The sequence below is a fragment of the Apodemus sylvaticus genome, chromosome 3 (genome assembly GCF_947179515.1).
Source record: "Apodemus sylvaticus chromosome 3, mApoSyl1.1, whole genome shotgun sequence".
NCBI lineage: Eukaryota > Metazoa > Chordata > Mammalia > Rodentia > Muridae > Apodemus > Apodemus sylvaticus.
The window spans coordinates 138808242-138828588 of NC_067474.1; the positions used below are offsets into that span (position 1 = coordinate 138808242).

Consider the following 20347-nt stretch of genomic DNA (forward strand, 5'->3'; position numbering starts at 1 on the left):
AATGTTTTTCTTTCTTTCTTTTCTTTCTTTCTTTCTTTCTTTCTTTCTTTCTTTCTTTCTTTCTTTTTTTCTTTCTTTTTGGACTTTGTTTTTTTTTCTGCTGCAATTCACAGAGATCTACCTTCCTCTGCTTGCCTCGGGTTGTGATAGAAAGCATGGACCACACACACAGCAGCAGCTTCCTTTCTTTTCTTATTTGCATAGTAAACCATCAACAGTGTCTTGCTGTGTAGATAAGATTTGATTCCAATTTGTGATCCTCCTGTCTTTGTCTCCAGAGTACTGGGATTACAGACACACCCCACCACAACTTGCCATCCATCTTATAGTTGGAGAGTTGAGATAGTGTCACTCAGAGGTTGGGAAGGGTAAAGTTAAGACTGGAGTCAGTGGGGCCGCAAATTCTGCAGACTTCCTTACTGCATCCATCTCCCTTGGATACCTGGTTGTGGAGGTGTCGGAGGCTGTGGAGAGGAAGAAGTACACGCGGCTAGTTGGTCTGGAGGTTGATGTCACCAAGACTCATAGGCACGTACTTGGTTGGTGCCTGGCACTGGAGGGTGGAAACAGAGAGGGGACCCAGTGTCCTTGCTGAGTGCCAGCTCATGACTGGTGCTGAGCACATGGCAAGCTCAGGATTAGTCCTGCTGAACTCAGTGCACCGTCCCGACACCTCCTGCACCCCCTCCGGCATCTGTGTGTGCTCTGTGTTAGTGAGCACCATCCTCTATGGGAACCACCTTTCAGATGGTGGAAATATTAAGTGACATGTCTGGGTTAAGAACCACTTCACCTGCCTGGGTCTTCTTCTGGCGAGGGGACTAGACAGGAATTCTACCAGTGTTCCCTGGTCCTGTGCTGTCCAGCACTTGACAGAGGCAGCTGGCAGGGCTAGCGGATGAGTCATGCAGCAACCCGTAAGCCACAGTCTCCCTCTCTTCCGGTTTGTGATGATTCCTGAGACACCCTCTTCTGCAGAAAGCCCTGGCTGTTCTTTAGAAACCAAGCTCCGGTTACAACTGGGTCTTGCAAGCTCTGTCCCGGTTCCCAGGAGCCCTATAGATCTGTTGATCCCAAACCCATGTCCCATTCTGCGTTTCTTTCTTTTCTTTTTCTTCCTTCCTTCCTTCCTTCCTTCCTTCCTTCCTTCCTTCCTTCCTTCCTTCCTTCCTTCCTTCCTTCCTTCCTTCCTTCCTTTCTTTCTTTCTTTCTTTCTTTCTTTCTTTCTTTCTTTCTTTCTTTCTTTCTTTCTTTCTTTCTTTCTTTTTGGCAGTTCTGCAACTTTATTTGACATTCAGCAGGTTACTTCTCATCCACATTGACCTGTAGATTTTTGAATGTGGTAACAGGCACGTAAGTTAGCAATGTGTAGAGCTTGTTTGGTGAGTCCTCATCCTCATTATGTTTTCTGGACAAATGTACTCGGATGCGATGCGGAATATTCCTGTTCCCTTGGCCCAGACGGCTTTCTTGAGCCTGGTGTCAATGCGCACATCTGGGGTTCCCATTTCCTTCATGGCAAACTTCTGAATTTCTCTGAGTGCCTGAGGAGCACACTTCTTGAAGCCCACTCCATGGATGCGCTTGTGAATGTTGATGGCGTGTTCTCGGGTCACCACCTCGTTGATGGCAGAACAGCCCTTCTTCTCGCCACCCTTCCTTTCGGGAGCCATTCTGCAGGGCCCAAGTTGGAAAGGAAAAAAAAAGTCCCATTCTGCTTTTCCCATGCCTGTCTTGGGGACTGGGATTCATGATTTCCTTCCTAGAGTCATCCTGTCCTTTGTCACCTGGAGAAGGTCTAGAAACTTCTGAACCATTACCCCTTCCAGCTAAGTGGGGAAGGGTGGAGAGGGAAAGTCCCCAGAAATGACCTCAGCTTGGGGGTGACAGAAGAGCCGGGCTCTCTCTAGACAACAGCGACCCTCATGCCTTAGTTAAGTGGCTATAGAGTCACCAGGCCTCCTGCAAGCTGAGAAGGGACCTTTGTGTTTTGAGTCTTTATGTGGGATCCAAGGGTTGAATCTAAGTTGTCATATTTGTGCACCAAGTGCCTTTGCCTGCTGAGCCATCTTGCTTGGTCTGGTGTATGTTTTAATTAAAAAGAAAAAACTTAAGATTTGTTGTTGTTGTTCTTGCTGTTTGAGTATTTTGCCTGCATGTATGTCTGTGCACCACATGCATACAGTATTCAAGGAGGCCAGGAGAGGGCGCGGTATCCCTCAGAACTGGTGTTATAGACTGCTCTGACTATGTGGGTGTTGGAATTCAAATCTTAACTGCTAAGCCTTCTTTTCAACTTCTGTTTTCAACAGTAACTGAACAATTATTTCTTTATCCAGTTCTCAAATATGACACAATATATTTGTATTATTAGTTGTAGAAATGTTTCTTTTTGTTTTAATTTCTTGGTTTTTTTGAGACAATGTTTCACTTTGTAGCTCTGGCTATCTCCTAAAACACACTATACCAGTAGTTTTCAACCTTCTAGTGCTGGGGCCCTTTAATACAGTTCCTCATGTTGTGGTGACTCCAACAATAAAATTATTATTTTTTAAAAATATTTATTTATTATTATAAGTACACTGTAGCTGTCTTCAGATACACCAGAGGAGGGCATCAGATCCCATTACAGATGGTGGTGAGCCACCATGTAGTTGCTGGGATTTGAACTCAAGACCTTCAGAAGAGCAGTCAGTGCTCTTAACCACTGAGCCATCTCTCCAACCCCTAAAATTATTTTCATTAGCACTTCATAATTGTAATCTTGCTACTATTATAAATTGTAATGTAAATATCTGATATAAGACCCCCAGATTTAAAGCCATTGGATTTTATAGATCAAGTTGGCCTCTAACTTGTGACAATCCTCCTGCCTCTGCCTCTACCTCTGCCTCTGCCTCCTGAGTGCTAAGCTCACAGGTATGTGTCACTACGTATGGCTAAAAGTATTTGTCTCTTTGGAGCAGAGTCTGATCCTAGGACTGAGACAGGGAAAGGTGAGCCTGTGGTACCTCCTAGAGCCAGACACTTAGGACGATTCAAGCACAGAAGAAAGGCACAGGGGAAAGGGTGCTGGGCTGGCGGAGGTCCAACAGCTCCAGCCAGAGCAGTGTCCACAAGGCTCCCAAAGCAGAACATTTTGATTCCGACTCAGCTATCTCAAATGATAAGCTGGGTGAGGGGGCAGGGCTGGAGAAATGGCTCAGGGGTTAAAAGCACTGGTGACTCTTTGAGAGGCTCTGAATTTGATTAACAGCACCTACAAGGCAGGTCACACTCTGTAACTCTAATCCCAGAGAATCTGATGGATCAGACACCCTCTTCTGGTCTCTGTGTACAGAAGGCATTTACATGATACATAGCTATACATGTAGACAAACAAACACCCATTTACATAAAAGAAATAAACCTCTCTCCTTTCTTTCTTTCTTTCTTTCTTTCTTTCTTTCTTTCTTTCTTCTCTCTCTCTCTCTCTCTCTCTCTCTCTCTCTCTCTCTTTCTTTCTTTCTTTCTTTCTTTCTTTCTTTTGTTTTTTTGAGACAGGGTTTTTCTGTGTAGCCCTGGCTGTCCTGGAACTCACTCTGTAGACCAGGCTGTTCTTGAACTTAGAAAGCTACCTGCCTCTACCTTCCAAGTGCTGGGATTAAAGGCATGCACCATCACTGCTGGGCTTTCTCTCTCTCTCTCTCTCTCTCTCTCTCTCTCTCTCTCTCTCTCTCTCTCTCCTCTTTCTCCTTCTCCTCCTTTCCTTCCTCCCCCCCTCCTTTTTTTGGGATAGGATATTTCTATGTAGCTCTGGCTAGCCTAAAACTCAATGCAGATCAGGCTGGCCTTAAACTCACAGAGTCTGCCTGTCTCTGCCTCCTGAATGCTGTGATTAGAGGCATTCGCAACCTCATTTGGTGCAAAATAAAGAAATATAAAAAATAATGAGATGGAGAAGCAATTGAAGAAGACATTCCATGTGCTTCTTGTTTTTGTTTTTGTTTTTGTTTTGTTTTGTTTTGAGACAGGGTTTCTCTGTGTAGTCCTGACTGTCCTGGAATTCAATCTGTAGACCAGGCTGGCCTTGAACTCAGAAATCCGCCTGCCTCGGCCTCCCAAGTGCTGGGATTAAAGGCGTGTGACACCACGGCCAGGCGCAATGTGCTTCTTGTTCACATGATTTGGGTATGTACACACACACACACACACACACACACACACACACACACTCACTGGAAAAGGAAAACACATGTTTTCTGACTTGTACAAAAGGTGTGCCTCAGTGATTAGCCTGAGCCGGCCATGTCTTCACTGATCTCTGCTGGTTATTTTTTCTGTACCTGAGTCAGACGCACGTCGGGAACAACAACCAAAGTCAGTGCTTGAGGCCTCGTTGTCTCCCGTCTTTGATTACATGACCCTTCTTCTGCCTGCCCTCCTCCTTGCTACCCTGGTCCATTTGTCTCAGGTCCCTTTTTCCTGACCTTTGAATGGGCCCAGCAGACTGGGAAGTCCCTGCAGGCTGGCCCACTGGAAATGTTTTTTATAGACTAGGAGTTGGTGAGTATTGGAGGCCTTGCCCTGGTTTGCTGACTTCCTTCAGGTCATGCTGGGAACAGGGGGAGGCTGTCTTTCTCCACCCCATGCATCCCTGGCCCTATTTGTACAGCCGAGCCTCAGCTGCAGACCGGCCCATGTTCCTGTGACTCTCCTTGGACCTCCCTACCCCGCCCTGCCTCACCCTATCCCACCCACTCCACCCTCAAATAGCAAGTGCTGGCTGGAGAGCAAGACTGAAGCCTTAACGCTGACAACACTGACCAGCCTTCATAGGGGACTTCCACCTGCTTTGAACCTCAAAGAAGAGGTGGGCCTGAAGGCTGGTAAGAGGCTTTCACCCAAGTCACTGCTCTGAAGGGGTCAGGGAGGATTATGGGAGTCCTGAGTGTGCACACCAGGATTGGGCCCCCAATTAGAGGGCGAATTCCCTATATAATACTCCAGAAATATATAGGAAGCTTCTGGAAGACATGTTGTCCTCTTAAGGGCATTTAGGAGGGGTCCAGCTGAGTTGCCCTGTTGTGCAGAGATCTGGCTGCTTGGAGGATTTCCTTGCTAATCAGCCAAAGCATTGCTCTCTGCCCTCTGCCTGTGACTGTTGAGGATTGGCCGAATCCCGTACCCCGTGAATTGGTGTGGGAGAGAGCCCTGGTAGTGCTTATGGTAGTGCTTTGCAATGGCCACCTTTGCTGCTCCTCCCTTCCAAGGCTGGCTCACAGAGTTGTGTCCGAAAGGGCTATGTGTGCACTGAGGACTCAATACTGGAAGCGCGCTCAAGGATCAGGGCGGGCTCCAGCTTAGCTGTCTGTGAGGAAAGCAACAGGACTGGAGGACAGAGTGGGGCTAGGAGGACAGGTCACAAGGCTGTATTTCACTGCCTTGTAGGACCTGGGGGTGTCCTGTGCTGACATCAGCTCCTGTGAGCCTCTGTAGCACCCTTCGTCTCACCCCACCTAACAGGGGATTTCCTAGCTGTCGAACTTGGTCAGAAGTGACCTGCTCAAGGGGAGAGGTCTGGTGTACAGAAGCAAGTTAGGAAAATCTCATCCTGCAGGCTATAATCAGTGGTCTGGAAAAGATGCAGGCTCGGCTTAGATGAGCCAGGGCTCACCAGTGTGACTCAATTCTGGATCTTTTCTTTGTTTCTTTCTTTGTTTCTTTGTTTCTTTCTTTCTTTCTTTTCTTCTTTTTTTTTTTTTTGGATTTGGTTTTTTCGAGACAGGGTTTCTCTGTATAGCCCTGGCAGTCCTGGAACTCACTCTGTAGACCAGGCTGGCCTCAAACTCAGAAATCCACCTGCCTCTGCCTCCCAAAGTGCTGGGATTACAAGTGTGCGCCACCACCCCCCGGCTGGATCTTTTCTTTTTGATAGCAACCCAGGGAAACAGTTTTCTGCTCATCACAGATGAGGAAAGCCAGCGATGCCCAGGATTTCTGGCTTCCTTGGAATTAACGCAGGAAATGAGGCTGATAGTCTAAAATAGCATGGGTCATTTGGAACAGCTCCTGGATCAAGCTTTACCTGAAGCTATCCCTAGTTCTAGGTTTTTGGGTGCTATCTGCCTGTAAATACAGGTATGGTTTAAAAAAAATCCTTCCTAATAGTAATTAGTTAATAATTAATGCATAATAAAGATCTAAATAGAGCTTAAGCTAAAATCTTAGACTATGGGGTCTGTAGCACAACAGGTATATAGTGAAAGGGAGCAAAGTGCTGGTTCAGTTCAAATGTGGCTGTTTGGCACAAGGTCAAACTAGAAAAGTCACGAGACTTACACAGGGTTTTACAGCTGCTAGTAAAGCTCCTTCTTTTCCAATTATTATTATTGTTGTTTGTTTTTTGAGACAGGGTCTCATGTACTCTGGGATGGTCTCAAGATCATTATGTAGCTGAAGATGAATTTGAAATTCTCCTGCCTCCACCTACTGGGATTACATGTCTAAATCCATGTTTTTGTTTGTTTGTTTGTTTGTTTTTGCTTTTGTTTTTTTTTAAATGTGGTACTGGGACTCGAATCCAGGGTTATGTGCATGCTGGGTAAGCAGTCTACCAATTCATTCCCCAGGCCCCACCCACTAATTATTGCTATTCATTCAACTCCACATCCTCTTTTGTCTTTTTTTCTGTAGGAGGATGACAACTATTCCTTTTCTTTTCCAAAATGAAAAGTGGAAGCTCTGAGAGGCAGAAGGTTGACCAAAAGTCACACAGCTCGGTGGCTGTAGAGCAGCTCAAGATCCCAAATGCCCTGTGTGCATTTTTCCCTGTTCCCCACCCCCTTGCTCTAACTGCTTCTCCACTCGGGTGGTGCTCAGGGCCTACTGTGGCCTTCCTTCCCAGACTCTGAGTAATTAAAGAGTTACAGAGGTCACAAGGGGCGTATGTCACTATGGCATGGGAAGGGTCCTTTCTCACAAGTTCAGAACTTCTAAGCCTCCAACACAGAGGCCTGGAACCTGGCTTCTAAAGAGGTTGTCACCCTACCCGAGGTTTCTAAACACACAGCAAGGGTTAAAACTCACAACCAAATTTCTAGCAAAGCTTACCAGAGTTGCACCAGAGCCCTGGTTCTGAGCACAGAGCACATGGGCTTTGCACCTTAGTACACCTCTTCCTAAAGCACCCTGCTCAAATTCGTGTATTGTGGGCAACAGATGCAGTGTTCTCACAGCAGGTTCAAGTCTTTGTGCTCCTGTAGACTAAGGATAATTTCCCTGTGGAAGCCAGAGACTGTTGGCACTACAGAAACAAAGTATCAAGTCTGCAGCCTTTGGTTGGGGTTCTGTTACAATGTTTCTTTTTCTTTTCTTTTCTTTTTTTTCTCTTTTTTCTTTTTTTGTTTTATGAATGCACAAATGTCAACTCTCTCTACTCTCTCTTTTTTAAAAGATTTATTTTATTTATGAGTATGCTGTAGCTATCTTCAGACACACCAGAAGAGGGCATTAGATCCCATTACAGATGGTTGTGAGCCACCAATGTGGTTGCTGGGATTTGAACTCAGGACCTCTGCAAGAGCAGTCAGTGTTCTTAACCACTGAGCCATCTCTTCAGGAACAAATGTTTCATTTTAAAAATTGCTGCTTGGGGACAGGCGTGGTGGCACATGGTTTTAATGCCAGTAGAGGCAGGGCAGTCTCTGGATCTGAGGTCAGTCTGGTCTATACAGTGAGGTCCATGCTGGGTCTAGACATTGAGATCCTGTTTTAGAACTAATCATTCATTAAATTGCTACTTGGGTTGTTGGCTTGAGTTTCACAGAAAGTCCTTAAATGAATCCTGGAGTGAGATTAGGACACGATGCCCTGTAGTTTCTGAAGTGCCCCTAAACACACCTCTGCCATTTTGCACAATGCTTTTATGGAAGTGCTGTCCTCAGCAAGATGATTATTAAAGAAAAACTGATTAACTCTGAAAAATATTGAAGAAGCCCCTTAGCCTGCCATGTCAGATGTTTAGCTGAGACTCAACTCTTCATGTGAAAGTCAGCAAGCTCTTCCATCAGGGTAATGAGGTGCTTTTCTCTTCAGTAAGTGATAAAATTGTATCAACTGTTCCAAAATAAACTTAAAATGTTCATCATATTTTAGCCCCCCTCTGTCTCTCTCTCTGTCTCTGTCTCTGCCTCTCTCTCTCCCCCCCCTCTCTCTCACACACACAGACACAGACACAGACATACACATACATGAATGCATGTGGAAATCAGACTATACCATGCAGAAGTCATTTCTCCTTCCATGATGTTGGTATGTTGGTCCTAGGGATGAGAAGCAGGTGTTTAGGCTTGGTAGCCAGTTACTCTGCCCACTGAGCCATCCTGCCAGCTCCAAGATCACTTTGTATTGTTTTCTATTTAGTAAGTGAACTTTGCTGCTTGATAAACTTTATATGAATTTTATGAGGAAAAGCAGGGCTTATAGACAAGTGGCTAACTGGCCACACATGGTTCTGAGCGGGTGCTGACACTCTCATTAAACATTGTAACCACACACCTACAAACTTAAGACAAGGATGCCTTTCTTTTCATAAGCAGGTCTGGGATTCCTGCAAAGTGTGTTTCAGTTCTGTGATCTACTCCTGTTGTTTCTAGATGAAGAGATAGGAGAGAAACTGTGGCTTCCTCAAATTACCTACGTGGTTCTGAGTGCCTGTGATTTCCTAAAGATGAAAAGCAAGTACAGCTGTGTCTCCCTGCCCAGTGTCCCTGTTTGAAGTACTAGAGACACTCCGATGTTCTCCTGGAAAGTTTCTAAACAGGGGAGGCATTAACAAGGCAGGTGTGCGGTGTTTACAACTGGGGTTCCATTTCCTAGTGTCCTTTAACACTGGGGTGCTGGGAAGCTGAGCTCTCCAGGAAGAGTTCCCGTAGGCAAACTTATGTGCCCCCCACCCCACCTCGCAATCAAGTTCTTTGTTCTATTGTTGCTTTAGACAAGAGTCTCCATCTGTATCCCAGGCTGTCCTTGAACTCGAGACAATTCTCCGGTCTCAGCCTTCCAAGTGCTGGCATGAGCCACCACACCTGGCTTTGCTTCTATTTTATTTCATTAAAAATTTTTTTTGTTGTAGTGTGGAAGATAGTTGCACATTTATTTTATTTTTAATTATGGTTCTGTGTGTGCATGAGTGCAGGTTCGCACAGAGGCCAGAAGAATGCAGGGTCCCCTGGAGGGAGAGTTGCAAGAAGTATTGAGTAATAAAAGGAGGGAGCCTCAACTGAGAAAGAAGAAAGCTGCACCCCTCCATGGCCTCTGCATCAGCTCCTGCCCTGTTTGAGTTCCTGTCCTGACTTCCTTCAGTGATGGATGTGAGAGAGAAAGCCAAGAAACCCTTTCCTCCCTAATTTGCTTTTGGTCTTGGTGTTACAGCATAGCAAACAATAACAGCTGATACACGCATATCTGTGTGCATGTATATATGCACATGTATGCACAGACATGTGAGAGCCAGAGGACGACTTTCCTTGGATGTCATTCCCCAGGAGCCACACAACTTGTTTTTGAGACAGGTTCTTTCATTGGGACCCAGGGCTTCTGGCTAGGCTAACCGGATGGCCCCTGAGCCCCTGTGATCTGCCTGTCCCTGTCATTCCAGAGCTGGGATTACAAGCACACGCGGTCCTGCCTGGGTTTTTACATGGGAGCTGCCCAGTGAACTCAGATGCTCGTGAACTCAGATGCTCCTGTTGACGAGACAAACACCAACAGAGCTGTCTTTTCAGCCTCTAGTGAGAGTCTCTATAGAGCCAGGCTCGGATGTTCTTGTGAAACACACCGCGGAGGTACTGTGTACAATCCGGGCTCCTCAGCTGAAAGGCACTGTGGGTGAGCCTGGCTTTCTTTCTCCGGCTGGGTGCCGAGCTCTAGGCCATCTCTGGTCTTCCCTGTCAAGAGCTCATCACTGTGCAAAGGCAGCAGAGCACCGCGGGTCGCTGTGGCAACATGCCTGAGACGATCAACCTGTCAGGAGAGGCTGGCTTTCATCACCCTGGGGCTGTGTCAAGACAATATAGCATAGAGGGAGTGTGTATTGGTCAGAGTCTTCTAAAAGACCAACCGATAGAATGCATTATGTGTATTTATTAAAAGAGGGCTTATGGGACTCGAGAGATGATGGTTCAGGGGCTGGAGAGTTGGCTCAGTGGTTAAGAGCCCTGGCCGGCTGCTTTTCCAGAGGACCCATGTTCAATTCCCAGCACCCACATGGCAGCTCACAATTGTCTCACAAGTTCAGTCCCAGGGGATCCAGCACCCTCACACAGACATAAATGTGTGCAAAACACCAATGCACATAAAATAAAAATAAATATTTTTTTTTAAAAAGAGGATTTATTTGATTGGCTTGCACGGTGTGGTCCAGGTAGTCCAGCGCTGGACTTACAATGGATAGACTGAGATTCCAGGAGTTGTTCAGTCCGCTGGGCTGGATGTCTTGGTGGGCCCAACCTGATGGTGAAGATGGGGAGGATTCCTAGAGAAGGGGGCTGGTCTTCAGTCTAAACTGGAAGGCTGAAGAAGTTGCATCTAATATCAGCAAAGGATACAACATCAGGGTAGATGGACTTGGTAGTGAGGGTGAGGGCAAGCAGGCAAATACAGTTTCCTTCTTCCATGCCCTCTTATCCAGGGATCAGGAGGTGCCATCCACATTTAGGGCGGAACTTCACACTTCAAATAATCTGATCTAGAGAATCCCTTTTATGAATGCCTGAGGCTTATGTCTTATTTCATTTCATAGTCAAATTGACAACCAAAGTTAACCATCAAGGGCCGTGAGGATGAGGTGTGAACACCGGGTTGAGAAGCAGCTGGGGAGCAGACAGACAGACAGATAGACAGACAGGCAGGCAGACAGACAGGCCACGGTCTCAGCAGTAGACTCCACAGGGTTCCTGAGGGCGCCACAGTTACCATATCACAAGGAGCTTCAGATGCCGAAGGCAGAGTGTCTGCTTGAGGCTAGCTTGCTCGGTGCTGTGGCCTGGTTGCTTTTGCTTGGTGTCTGGCTGGCTGTTGAACTATTGGTCTTCTGTACTTGTTGAGTGCCAAGGAGTCTTTTAAAGACAAGAAAAAAATCAGCTCTTTTTCTTTCTTTCTTTCTTTCTTTCTTTCTTTCTTTCTTTCTTTCTTTCTTTCTTTCTTTTTTTAATTTTCCATATTCTTTGTTTACATTCCATATGATTTTCCCTTTCCCAATCAACCCCCTCCCACTTCTCTGTCCTGGCAATCCCCTACAATGCTGCATCAAGCCTTTCCAGAACCAGAGTCCTCTCCTTCCTTCTTCTTGGGAATGATTTGATATGTGAGTCATGTCTTGAGTATTCAGAGCTTCTGGGCTAATATTCACTTATCAGTGACTGCATTCCATGTGTGTTCTTTTGTGAATGAGTTACCTCACTTAGGATGATATTTTCCAGTTCCAACCACTTGCCTAAGAATTTCATGAATTCATTGGTTTTAATTGCTGAGTAGTATTCCATTGTGTAAATATACCATATTTTCTGTATCCATTCCTCCATTGAGGGACATCTGGGTTCTTTCCAGCTTCTGACTATTATAAATAAGGTGAGTTTTCAAATACTTTTCTTCTGGTAGGTATTTGTTACTTGACTTTGAATATGATTTCTGTTTTCTTTCTTAAACTGTAGGAAAATAGCCAGTTCTGTATAGACACATATATCATTTTCCTTGGCAGTTTTGGGGGTCATGTGTATTGAAACACAGCCTCTCACATGTTAGACAAGTTGTCTTAGTTAGGGTTTTCATTGCTGTGAGGAGCTACCATGACTGAGGAGACTTTTATAAAAAACAATGATTAACTGGGGCTGGCTTACAGTTTCAGATGTTCAGTCCATTGTCCTCACGGCAGCATCCAGGCAGATATGGTGGTGGAGAAAGAGCTGAGAGACCTACATTTTGATCTAAAGGCAGTCAGGGGGACATGGTCCTGCAGGCAGCTAGGAGCAGGGTCTCTTCTACACTGGGTGGAGCCTGAACCTAGGACCTCATAGTCCACTCTCACAATGACACACTTCCTCCAACAAGGCCACACCTCCTAATAGTGCCAGTTCCTATGGGCCAAGCATATTCAATCTACCACATGAATACTCTATCATTGAGCTATATCTCAAATCCTTTAAATAAGTAAAAAAAACACACACACACACACACTTTATTTAGTGTGTGTCTGTGTGCTCCTGTGTGTGTGTATGTATGTGTGTGTGTGTGTGTGTGTGTATACCTGTGTGTCAGTGTACATACCATGTGTGTGAAGTCAGAGAATAACTTCTGGGAGTCAATTATCTCCTTCCACTGGGTGGCTGCTGGGGACTGAACTCAGGTCATCAGGCTTGATGGCAAAGTACCTTTATATGTTGAGTTATTTCCATGGTTCCTCTTTATATGCATATATATACACACACACATATATATATATGGAAATATATACTACATATATACAAAGATATATACATACACATATATCTGTGTGTGTGATTTTACTTTCACTGTGTTCTTGTGTCTGTGCTGATGCAAGAGCACACATACCATGGAGCATGTGTGGAGATGGGAGGATTCACTTCAGGAACTGGTTTTTTCCTGCTGAGGAATCCAGAGATTAAGTTCAGGTTATTAGACTCATACCGTAAGCACCTTCACCCACTGGGCTATCTCGGCAGCCTCCACCTTTTTGGTAGTGGGGTGAACGCTCACAGAGCCAGGCTGTCCTCAGCGTACTCTGTAGTTGAGGAGGATGACCTTGAACATCTAGTCCTTTTAACGTTGCCATCCAAGTATGGGCCTTACAGGCAATTAACCACCACGCCAGGGATAGATTTTTTTATTTTTGTCTTTAATCAATAACCCTTATGGGTATAAAAGCAATTTAGAATTATAGGGATTGACTCTAGGGTAGGCTGTGTTGTACTGTATGTATCAGTGGATAGAACAGTGTGAGTCTCCTGCTGACAAATACAGTCTCCAATGGTTCAGTTAAAAAGACTGATAGTAAGTGCTTACATATTGATTAAAATGTAGAAACAGAAGTTAGTGATAGCCGTGAAGGCAGGAATCCAACTAGCCCCAAGCTTCATGAAAGGGGGCTGGGGATTCCTACCCTGATCTCTCTCTCTCTCTCTCTCTCTCTCTCTCTCTCTCTCTCTCTCTCTCTCTCTCTCTCTCTGTGGTTTTTCTCTTACTTACAGATGGGTGATAACAGAGAGGGTTTTGTAATTCCAGAAGCTTATGCAATTTAGGCACACTTTAAATTTTTTTTATTTATTTTATGTATGAGTATTCCAGCTGCATGTATACCTGCCTGCCAGAGGAGGGCATTGGATCACATTATCAATGGTTGTGAACCACCATGGGATTGCTGGGATTTGAACTCAGAACCTCTGGAAGAGCAGACAGTGCTCTTACCCACTGAGCCATCTCTCCAGCCATAGGGTACTGAATAGAGCTGTGGTTGTAGTTTAGTGGCAGAGCACTTGCTTAGCATGCACAGGGCCCTGAGTTCAACCTCAGTGTTGCCAAACAAAACTAAAAGTATAAAAACAGCATGTATAAAGCCCTGTATTCAATCACTAGCACTGAAAAAAAAAAAATCAGGCCGGGGTGGAGGGGAGTCCCTGGAGAGATGGCTCAATGGTTAAAGCCTCTGGCTATTCTAATACAAGACCCAGGTTCAATCCCAAGCTTCTACATGGCTTACAACTGTCTGTAACTCCAATTCCAGGCGATCAGACACCCTCTTCTGGCCTCCAGAAGCTCCAGACGCACATGTAGGCAACACTACACACACACACACACACACACACACACACACACACACACAGAGAGAGAGAGAGAGAGAGAGAGAGAGAGAGAGAGAGTAAATAATCATTTTTTTTAGTTTGTTTTTGGTTTTCAAGACAGGTTTTCTCTGTGTAGCCCTGGCTGTCCTGGAACTCACTTTGTAGACCAGGCTGGCCTCAAACTCAGAAATTCACCTCTGTCTCCCAAGTTCTGGGATTAAACGGGATGGGCTACTACTGCCCAGCAAGATAATAAATTCTTAAAAATGGGGGTTGCGAGCTGGGCGGTGGTGGTGCACGCTTGTAATACCAGCAGCACTTGGGAGGCAGAGGCAGGTGTATTTCTGAGTTCGAGGCTAGCCTAGTCTACAAAGTGAGTTCCAGGACAGCCAGGGCTACACAGAGAAACCCTGTCTCAAAAAAACCAAATCCAAAAAAAAAAAAAAAAAAAAAAATGGGGGTTGCCGATGTGGTTCAGCTGGTGGAGTGGTCACTGAACACACAAAGCCCCAGACTCTGTCTTTCACACAACAGAGTGTAGATTCAGGGCTGAGTCTTAATAGGCAAGAGAGGTGGAGGGTAGAGGATCAGGAATTCAAGGTCATCCTTAGCTCTGTATGCAGTGAGTCCTCTAGCCTGGGCTACATGAGACCCTGTCTTAAAAAGGAGACAAACAAAAGCCAGCTATGAAGTTAAACCTTTCCCCAGCTTTAGCACCAGGCCACCTGATGGTGTCTTTGGAAGTGGCATCAGCTCCTGTGTTGACTCTGCCCACCTGAAGTGTGCGGGCAAACATGACCTTTGCGTGTGGCAGCTTGCCTGGAGTGGGCATGCTAACATGCTAACACTTGCAAGCTGAAGGAGCTGGCAGACAGCTTCCTGCAGTCATCCTTGAAGGGTGACCTTTCTTTCTAGAGGGTAGCCATCTGCTTCCTTTTTCCGATCTGTGATCACCTGTTCTTCGTGGTTCAGGCCCCTGGTGTCCCATTTCTGTCCCCTCTGACCTTCAGTTCTCTTCTGCTCTGAGGATGCTTAGAGCCGCTTGGAAGGGCGGTCTGAGCTGGTGGGCCCAGCAGCTCTCCCCTAGGCACAGCTCGGGAGCGGGGAGGGGACATGAGGAATTGACATACTGTGCCATGGTGTCTGTCACTCTGTGCATGTCGGCTGCTCACCAAGGTGACCAGTGCACTGTTGCTCAATTCCTCACACATGGACGGGGACACAGAGGTTCCAGGCCCCCTGGCTAGCTGCATCCTGGTCACCATGCCATGTTTCCTTCAGCAGAGGTAGCCAAGGTACAAAGGGCATGTCTGTTTCACATGCAGTTAAACCTCATCACATAACTATGTTCATAGCAGCCCTATTTATAATTGCCAGATGCTGGAAAGAACCCACGTATCCCTCAACAGAAGAGTGGATGCAAAAAATGTGGTATATCTACACAATGGAGTACTATTCAGCCATTAGAAACAATGAATTCATGAAATTCTTAGGCAAATGGATGGAGCTAGAGAATATCATACTAAGTGAGGTAACCCAGACTCAAAAGGTGAATCATGGTATGCACTCACTAATAAGTGGATATTAACCTAGAAAACTGGAATACCCAAAACATAATCCACACATCAAATGAGGTACAAGAAGAAAGGAGGAGTGGCCCCTGGTTCTGGAAAGACTCAGTGAAACAGTATTCGGCAAAACCAGAACAGGGAAGTGGGAAGGGGTGGGTGGGAGGACAGGGGAAGAGAAGGGGGCTTACGGGACTTTCGGGGAGTGGGGGGGCTAGAAAAGGGAAATAATTTGAAATGTAAATAAATTATATCGAATAAAAAAAATAATAATTAAAAAAAAAAAAAAACCTCATCACATGGATTGCTCTCTGAAGGTAGTGAGTTCCCCGGTGTCAGGGGTATGCAAGAAGAACGAGGACAGGGTTCCTGGCTGCAGTTTTCAGGTGGCTCTAACACAAATACCAGAACCTCCTCATAAAAATCGCTGTTGCATAACGATACACACAGACATCAACAAATATGAAGTCCACAGTTCCTCTACGTTAAGGTGCCCTTTAAAAATAAGCGGTTGGAAGCAGGACATGATGTCATCCCTTTGGAAAGTTTTTATTTTTATTTTGTGGGTCTAGGTGTTTTGTCTGCACGTATATCTGTGTACCCTGTGCCTGAAGAGGCCAAAAGAAGGCCGGTGATCCCCTGGAACTGGGGTTACAGAGAACCGTGAGCACATGGAGGTGCTGGGAAATTGAACCCAGGTTCTTTGGAAGAGCAGCCCATGCTCTTAACCACTGAGCTAACTCTCTACCTCCTTTTTAAGGAGGCTCATATACAACAGGCCGGTCCCTCAATTTTTCATGTTGCCAAGGATGACTTTGAACTTCTGATTCTCCTGCCTTGTCTCTATGTGCTGGGGTGACAGGCACTTCCACGCTGAGTTTATGTGGCAGTGGGCACCGAACTCAGGCGCCCACCTCATGAACTCACTTCGTGTATGCCAGGCAAGCGCTTTACCAACTAAACCATATCCCCAACTCCCTCTCCTCTTTCTGTGACAGGGTCTCACACTGTAGCCTAGACTAGCCAGGAATTCACTCTATGGCTGCAAACTTGCCACAATCCTCCTGTCTCATCTTCCTGAGTGCTGGGACTGCAGACATGAGCCATTGTGCCCGTTGTTGGTTGTCTAAGTGTATGTTGAATAACTCCTTCCTCTTTCCTGCAAGGTTGTTTTTTGATGGGGTAAAATGGAGCAGGCCACTGGAGAGGTCCTTTGACAATCTGTGTTTCCTCTCATGCTTGTGTTGTTAGGGTTTGTTTCTTGGATGTTGGGAGAAAAAAAAATCTAAATAAATAAAAAGAATGCAGCTTTCTGTTCTTCAGGAAGTCTCTCCAATCCATTGAATCCATCAGTGGTGGCTTTTCACCTTGAACCCCCCTCCCGTCTGAAACGGAATGGAGAAAGGCCATTAAACTGCATTTAACAAATTCAGAACGGCAGGTTCTTGGCTGGGGGAATGAATTCCGCTTAGGAGAGCCATTCTTCCTCAAAGGAGGCCAGTCGGGCTGGAGGAGAGAACTTGGAGGGCCTTTTGTTCTGAGGGGACCGCATCTGGATCTGAATGTGTCTCTACTCAAAAGGAGACTCCTCAGAATGGACCCAACCCCAAACACTCTGAAGACGAGGACTGGCAAGCTTTTTAAAAGGAGAGAACACTTGGCTCCCATGGGGGCTGGGAGGGCTCTGGGTCCCTCCTGCTGGCAGGCGTGTGGGCTTTGCAGGTGTGTGGAGAGCTCCGGGACAGGCTAGAGTCACCTTCCTACTCCATGTGCCACCTCTCTCCATCTGCCCCTCCTGGGAGCTGGGGGCCTGAATTCATTTGCAATTCTCCTTTGAGTTTTTCTGCAAAAGCTGCCAAACGAGTTAGGACCATGAAAGGCATTTTAGGGGAGAGTGGACCAAGGCCAGCTTGCCTCCCTGTTGCTTCTGTGAAAAACCACAACCAACCAAACAAACAAAAAAGGAGGGGACAGGAGTCCCACCTGCAGACAAGGTCCAGCTCGGCGGCGGGTGCCTCCGCTGTGACCCCAGGGGAAGTTGTGCAACTTTGGTTGGTCCCCAAGGCCTTTCCTGCAGCAGAGGGCTGGAGCCCAAGCCCTGACCTCAGAGGTGACACAGTCACTACAGTCATAGCAGATCGTGACTCCACTGAGGACGTGCTCCTGCATCCTGCGTCCTGCATGTGTGGGTGTGTTTCCTTATGCAAGGCGCTCTGACTTCCCCAACATTCTAATTTCCTCACATCCACAGTGGGGGTGGAGGGCCCAGAGCCAGCAAGGGCTTTACTAGTTACTGGTGATACAACTAGCCTTCCACTGCGGTGTCCCCTCCTGGTGACCACAGGGAGACCCCGGAGATGGAAAGTCTGAATTAAAGGAAGTCCCTCCTATGGTGTGACCTTTACCTTTCCAGGTGTTCTTTTGATATACGAGGGCGTCAATCCAGGGTGACTTGTAGTCCTCTGTACCTTAGGAAGTGAAATTTCATGGACCCCAAGCAGCTGGGAATCCTCAGGCTGGCCATTCTGAGGCCAGATGGAGAGAGCAACCTGGAAGGAATGTCTATGTAAGGACCAGGACCGAGACTGGGAGGGTGGGCTTGTACCTGGACTGGGCAGAGCAGGACTCCCGGGAGGGATCCGTTGGGCGGGGGGAGTTACCGGGCAAGGATGGGGAGCATGACCCAGAAGGGACTTCCGGACCTGGATGCCCATTTCCTCCTTGGGGCTGAGTGTTACAAGCAAGCCTAACCCTGGGTCTAGGCAGTTTCTGGGGAGAATGGATGTGTTCAGCCCCTACCCTCCACGGCAGTAGGCCGCAGGGGAAGTCCTGTAGGCAGACCTCTGAGAGAGCTGCGCGAGAGGGCCCCGGGAGGCAGAAGTACTCAGCTGGAGGCCCCAGGTCTGGGAGGGAGGCCAGGTGATCCTGAGACTGTCTGATGGTAGCATGTAGGTACAGTCCCCTGGGGTCCAGTATTTGGGGGCCTCCGAGGTTCTTGGCAGCTGTGACCCTTTCGTCTGGGATGATCCTGAGAGGTGAGAAGGGAGAACCTGGGTCCTAGAGCCCTTGCTGCCCTGACACTGCCCACCAGCACACTGCCTTCCTCCTTCCCCATCTCTGCACACTTCCTGGCCCAGTGCCAGACCATGCTGCTCCCTTCTGTGCTCTCCTCCCTGTGCTCCCTTAGTGCTCCCTTAGTGCTGTGTGTGTGTGTGATCTCTGTGCTCTCGTGAATGTCCTTCACTCTGAGCTCTCTCTGTGTTCCCCTTACTGGACTCTCTACTGCACTCTGTCCTCTGTACTCCTTACTGTGCTCCCTATGATGCTCCCTACAGTGCTCCCTTTAGTGTTCTGTCTGTGTCCCCATCCATGTACTTCCTTCCGTGTCCCCATTTGTGCTCCTTTCCCCATACTTCTTTCCAGTGTCCCTTCATGTGTCCCACGGCCACCTTTCTCAGATCCTTTATCGCCTCTGTCCTCCCTGTTCGGGTGTGCTCCACAGGCAATCCTGGTGCTCAGGGGACATTGTAAAACTTGAAGTCACCAGGGCAGGATCCAAGCCATGCTTGGCCTGCTGAGTGTGGCTCTAGAAAGGACCCAGCAGGGTGGCCTCCCTGCTCACTTGTCCCTCCTCATCCCCATAGCTCTCCACCCTGGGGATGTGAGGACATCTGCTCACGCCACAGTCTGGGTGCAGGGGCTCAGGGTCAGAGTGGAGCACTTCACTGTGGATGGTCTGTGCAAGAAGATCAAGATCAGGATATGTAAACCAGGGCTGCTGGGTTAAGGGGGGTGGTGAGGGAGAGAGGGAGGGGGAGAGACAGGGTGGGCATAGGGGAGAGGGGAGAGACATGGTGAAGGAGGGGAGCGGAGGGGAAGAGACAGGGTAGGGAGAGGGGAGAGGAGAGAGACAGGGTGGGCAGGGAGAGGAGAGAGGGAGGAGGGAAGGGGAGGGGGAGAGACAGGGTGGGGAGGGGAGGGGGAGAGAAACAGGGTGGGGAGAGGGGAGAGACAGGGTGGGCAGGGAGAGGGGAGAGACAGGGTGAGGGAGGGGAGGGGAAGGGGTAGAGACAGGGTGAGCAGGGAGAGGGGAGAGATAGGGAGGGGGAAAGAGAGAGTGGAGGGAGCAGGTGGAGGGAGAAAGGAGAGATAGGGTGGGGGAGGGGAGAAGGGGAGGAGAGAGGGAGAAGGTGAAAGGCCGAGGAGGGAGGGAGATGGAAAAGAGATGGAGAGAGAGGAGGGAGGGACAAGAGAGTGACTCCTTTCTGTCTCTCCCTTCAGCAGCAGGTAAGCCCTAGGGGTTCCTTTGGGAGATGCTGAGATAGATGCTCAACCTGGAGTGCACAGAGGGCAGGCTGTTCCTGGCTGGAGGGCTGGGGTCTTTCAGAGCCTGAGGAGTAGCCTAGGGTCTGCCAGATTCCCCACTTCTGTCCCCTTATGGTCTCTCCAGGAGAAGGACCTGGGGAGCTCCACCTTGCCCTGACTTCCCATAATCTTCAGACTAGAGTTCTGTGCAGTTTCTGGAGAGATCTACTCCCCTTACCCCAGACTGTGGGGCTCCAGGTCAGTGGTTGCCATTTTCCCTCACCACCCCCTCTGTCCCCCAAGGCCTTGTCCATCAGTGTATTGAGCTTCCTGGCTGAACCAAAGCCAGTCAGGACCCTGGGCCAAGATTAGTACTAGGAAGCCCTAGGGATTGAGGGTTGGGGTAGCCTAGGGTAGGAGGGCCCCAGGGTGTAGAATGGGAAGGCATGCAGCGTGTACTCCCCACGGCAATGGCTGGGGTTCCCCATCCTAGGCAACCACTTGCTCTCTCTGCCCCTTGGCACAGACTCTTAAAGCTTCTGCCTGCTGCTGCTTCCAGCTGATGCCAGCCACCAGGCACCTTAGCATTATCTGTGCCCAGTGCTGCACAGGCCTGTTATTTTGGCTGATTGATTT

At 47.7% G+C, this 20347-nt stretch overlaps 1 pseudogene; it reads right to left on the reverse strand.

Annotated features, from left to right (window-relative positions):
• Positions 1 to 1271: 1271 nt before the first annotated feature.
• On the reverse strand, positions 1272 to 1691 carry LOC127680102 (60S ribosomal protein L31-like; annotated as a pseudogene).
• Positions 1692 to 20347: the final 18656 nt, after the last annotated feature.